Below are 5,625 nucleotides of genomic sequence, written 5' to 3'. Positions count from 1 at the left end.
AATATCTATTGCATAGACTCTCGCAACAGACTCCTAAGTGTTCTTCCTACCCACAAGAAAGCTTTGGGTTAATTTATGCCTATTTTTAGCAGGAGATATGTTAATAGGAAGTTGATTCATTAATTTTCTCAACCACCTTCCTTGTAAGAAATCAGTCTGTTAATTTCTTTGGATATAGCTATAGGTATATACAGATATTTATATATGGAAAGAGAGAGGAGAGACAGACAGACAGATAGACAAAAACACTAAGTGGCAAGAATTAAGAGAAAGGAGGACCACTAAAGTTATTTAAGTGAATAAAACATTTAACTATACCGAGGGAAGAAATATAATAGAGTTCTAGGTTAATTCTCTTTTTTTTAACATCTTTATTGGAGTATAATTTCTTTACAATGTTGTGTTAGTTTCTGCTGTATAACAAAGTGAATCAACCATACGTATACATGTATCCCCATATCCCATCCCTCTTGGGTCTCCCTCCGACCCTCCCTATCCCACCCCTCTAGGTGGTCACAAAGCACCGAGCTGACCTTCCTGTTCTATGTGGCTGCTTCCCACTAGCTACCTATTTTACATTTGACAGTGTATATATGTCAATGTCACTCTCTCACTTTGTCCCAGCTTACCCTTCCCCCTCCCCGGGTCCTCAAGTCCATTCTCTGTGTCCACATCGTTATTCCTGTCCTGTCCCTAGGTTCTTCAGAAACTTTTATTGTTTTTTAGATTCCATATGTATGTGTCAGCATACAGTATTTGTTTTTCTCTTTCTGACTTAGTTCACTCTGTATGACAGACTCTAGGTCCATGCACCTCACTACACAATAACTCAATTCCATTTCTTTTTATGGCGAGTAATATTCCACTGTATATATGTGCCACATCATCTTTATCCATTCATCTATCGATGGACACGTAGGTTGCTTCCATGTCCTGGCTATTGTAAATATTGCTACAATGAACATTGTCGTACATGATTCTTTTCGAATTATGGTTTTCTCAGGGTATGTGCACAGGAATGGGAGAGCTGGGTCATATGGTAGTTCTATTTTTAGTTTTTTAAGGAACCTCCATACTGTTCTCCATAGTGGCAGTATCAATTTACATTCCACCAACAGTGCAAGAGGGTTCCCTTTTCTCCACACCCTCTCCAGCATTTTTTCTCTGTAGATTTTTTGATGATGGCCATTCTGATAGGTGATACCTCATTGTAGTTTTGATTTGCATTTCTATAATGATTAGTGATGTTCAGCATTCTTTCATGTGTTTGTTGGCAATCTGTATATCTTCTTTTTGAAATCTCTATTTAGGTCTTCCGCCCATTTTTGGATTGGGTTGTTTGGTTTTTTGATATTGAGTTGCATGAGCTGCTTGTAAATTTTGGAGGTTAATCCTTTGTCAGTTGCTTCATTTACAAATATTTTCTCCCACTCTAAGGGTTGTCTTTTGGTCCTGGTTTATGGTTTCCTTTGCTGTGCAAAACATTTTAAGTTTCATTAGGTCCCATTTGTTTATTTTTGGTTTTGTTTCCATTTCTCTAGGAGGTGGGATTTTGCTGTGAATTTATGTCATAGAGTGTTCTGCCAATGATTTCCTTTAAGAGTTTGATAGTGTCTGGCCTTACATTTAGGTCTTTAATCCATTTTGAGTTTATGTTTGTGTATGGTGTTAGGGAGTGTTTTAATTTCATTCTTTTACATGTAGCTGTCTAGTTTCCCCAGCACCACTTATTAAAGAGGCTATCTTTTCTCCATTGTATATTCTTGACTCCTTTATCAAAGATAAGGTGACAATATGTGCGTGGGTTTATCTCTGGGCTTTGTATCCAGTTCCATTGATCTCTATTTCTGTTTTTGCGCCAGTACCATACTGTCTTGATTAATGTAGCTTTGTAGTATAGTCTGAAGTCAGGGAGCCTGATTCCTCCAGCTCCGTTTTTCCTTCTAAAAATTGCTTTGGCTACTCGGGGTATTTTGTGTTTCCATACAAATTGTGAAATGTTTTGTTCTAGGTCTGTGAAAAATGCCAGTGGTAGTTTGATAGGGATTGCATTGAATCTGTAGATTGCTTCGGGTAGTATAGTCATTTTCACAATGTTGATTCTTCCAATTCAAGAACATGGTATATCTCTCCATCTGTTTGTATCATCTTTAATTTCTTTCATCAGTGTCTTATAGTTTTCTGCATACAGGTCTTTTGTCTCCTTAGGTCGGTTTATTCCTAGGTATTTTATTCTTTTTGTTGCAATGGTAAATGGGAGTGTTTCTTAATTTCTCTTTCAGATTTTTCATCATTAGTGTAAAGGAATGCAAGATATTTCTGTGCATTTATTTTGTATCCTGCTACTTTACCAAATTCATTGGTAAGCTCTAGTAGTTTTCTGGTAGAATCTTTAGGATTCTCTATATATAGTATCATGTCATCTGCAAACAGTGACAGTTTGTCTTCCTCTTTTCCGATTTTATTTTATTTCTTTTGCTTCTCTGATTGCTGTGGCTAAAAATTCCAAAACTATGTTGAATAATAGTGGCGAGACTGGGCAACATTGTGTTGCTCCTGACCTAAGTGGAAAGAGTTTCAGTTTTTCACCACTGAGAACGATGTTGGCTGTTGCCTTGTCATATATGGCCTTTATTATGTTGAGGTAAGTTCCCTCTGTTCCTACTTTCTGGAAGGTTTTTATAATAAATCGGTGTTGAATTTTGTTGAAAGCTTTTTCTGCATCTATTGAGATGATCATATGGTTTTTATCCTTCAGTTTGTTAATATGGTGCATCACACTGATTGATTTCTGTATATTGAAGAATCCTTGCATTCCTGGGATAAGCCCCACTTGATTATGGTGTATGAACCTTTTCATGTGCTGTTGGATTCTGTTTGCTAGTATTTTTTGAGGATTTTTGCATCTATGTTCATCAGTGATATTGGCCAGTAGTTTTTGTTTTTTGTGACATCTTTGTCTGGTTTTGGTATCAGGGTGATGGTGGCCTTGTAGTATGAGTTGGGAGTGTTTCTCCCTCTGCTATATTTTGGAAGAGTTTGAGAAGGATAGGTGTTAGATCTTGTCTAAATGTTTGACAGAATTCTCCTCAGAAGGCATCTGGTCCTGGGCTTTTGTTTGTTGGAAAATTTTTTAATCACTGTTTCATTTTCAGTGCTTGTGATTGGTCTGTTTATATTTTGTATTTCTTTCTGAATCAGTCTCAGAAGGCTGTGCTTTTCTAAGAATTTGTTCATATTTCCAGGTTGTCCATTTTATTGGCATACAGTTGCTTGTAGTAGTCTCTCGTGAGCCTTTGTATTTCTGCACTGTCAGTTGTTACTTCTACTTTTTCATTTCTAATTCTGTTGATTTGAGTTTTCTGCCTTTTTTTCTTGATGAGTCTGGCTAATGGTTTATCAATTTTGTTTATCTTCTCAAAGAACCAGCTTTCAGTTTTATTGATCTTTGCTATTGTTTCCTTCATTTATTTTCCATTTGTCTTTTATCTGATCTTTATGATTTCTTTTCTTCTGCTAACATAGGGTTTTTTTTTGTTCTTCTTTCCCTAATTGTTTTAGGTGTAAGGTTAGGTTGTGTATTGGAGATTTTTCTTGTTTCTTGAGGTAGGATTGTATTGCTATAAACTTCCCTCTTAGAACTGCTTTTGCTGCATCCCATAGGTTTTGGGTCATCCTGTTTTCATTGTCATTTGTTTCTAGGTAGTTTTTGATTTCCTCTTTGATTTCTTCAGTGGTCTCTTGGTTATTTAGTAGCATATTGTTTAGCAACCATTTGTTTGTATTTTTTCAGTTTTTTTCCGGTAATTGATATCTAGTCTCATAGTGTTTGATTGGAAAAGATACTTGATACGATTTCAATTTTCTTAAATTTACCAAGGCTTGATTTGTGACCCAAGATATGATGTATTCTGGAGAATGTTCCATCTGCATTTGAGAAGAAAGTGTATTCTGTTGTTTTTGGTTGGAATGTCATATAAATATCAAGTTCATCTTGTTTAATGTATCATTTAAAGCTTGTGTTTCCTTGTTTATTTTAATTTTGTATGAACTGTCCATTGGTGAAAGTGGGGTATTAAAGTGCCCTAATATTATTGTGTTACTGTCGATTTCCCCTTTTAAGGCTGTTAGCATTTACCTTATGCTTATGCTTACCTTATGTTTTGAGGTGCATTTACCTTATGCTTATGCTTACCTTATGTTTTGAGGTGCTCCTATGTTGGGTGCATAAATATTTACAATTGTTATATTTTTTCTTTGATTGATCCCTTGATCATTATGTAGTGTCTTTCTTTGTCTCTTGTAATAATCTTTATTTTAAAGACTATTTTGTCTGATATGAGAAGTGCTACTCCAGCTTTCTTTTGATTTCCATTTGCATGGAATATCTTTTTCCATCCCCTCACTTTCAGTCTGTATGTGTCCCTAGGTCTGAAGTGGGTCTCTTGTTGACAGCATATATACGGATCTTGTCTTTGTATCCATTCAGCCAGTCTATGCCTTTTGGTTGGAGCATTTAATCCATTTACATTTAAGGATGTTATCATTATGTATGTTCCTATGACCATTTTCTTAATTGTTTTGGGTTTGTTATTGAAGGTCTTTTCCTTCTCTTGTGCTTCCTGCATAGAGAAGTCCCTTTAGCATTTGTTGTAAAGCTGGTTTGGTGTTGCTAAATTCTCTTAACTTTTTCTTGTCTGTAAAGGTTTTCTCTATCAAATCTGAATGAGGTCCTTGCTGGGTAGTCATTTTGGTTGTAGGTTTTCCCTTTAATCACTTCAAGTATGACCTGCCACTCCCTTCTGGCTTGGAGAGTTTCTTCTGAAGATCAGCTCTTAACCTTATGGGGATTCCCTTGTATGTTATTTGTTGTTTTTCCCTTGCTGCTTTTAATATTTTTTCTTTGAATTTAATTTTCGATAGTTTGAATAATATGTGCCTTGGCGTGTTTTTCCTTGGATTTATCCTGTATGGGACTCTCTGTGCTTCCTGGACTTGCCTATTTCCTTTCCCATATTAAGGAAGATTTCAACTATAATCTCTTCATATATTTCTCAGTCCCTTTCTTTTCCTCTTCTTCTTCTGGGAACCTACCATTCGAATGTTGGTGTGTTTAATGTTGTCCCAGAGGTCTCTGAGACTATCCTCAATTCTTTTCATTCTTTTTTTCTTTTTCCTGCTCTGTGGCAGTTATTTCCACTATTTTATATTCCAGCTCTCTCATCCGTTCTTCTGCCTCAGTTATTCTGCTATTGGTTCCTTCTAGAGAATTTTTGATATCATTTCTTGTGTTGTTCCTCATTGTTTGTTTGCTCTTTAGTTCTTCTAGGTCCTTGTTAAACGTTTCTTGTATTTTCTCCATTCTCTTCCTAAGATTTTGGATCATCTTTACTATCATTACTCTGAATTATTTTTCAGGCAGACTGCCTATTTCCTCTTCATTAGTTTGGCCTGGTGGGTTTTTACCTTGCTCCTTCATCTGCTGTGTGTTTCTCTGTCTTCTCATTTTACTTAACTTACTGTGTTTGCAGTCTCCTTTGCACAGGCTGCAGGTTCATAGTTCCCTTTGTTTTTGGTGTCTGCTCCCAGTGGGTAAGGTTCATTCAGTGGGTTGTGAAGGCTTCC

Source organism: Grampus griseus (assembly GCF_964374135.1).
Source record: "Grampus griseus genome assembly, chromosome: 7".
NCBI lineage: Eukaryota > Metazoa > Chordata > Mammalia > Artiodactyla > Delphinidae > Grampus > Grampus griseus.
The sequence above is the reverse complement of the archived record's forward strand: the minus strand, read 5'-3'. Positions refer to the sequence as shown.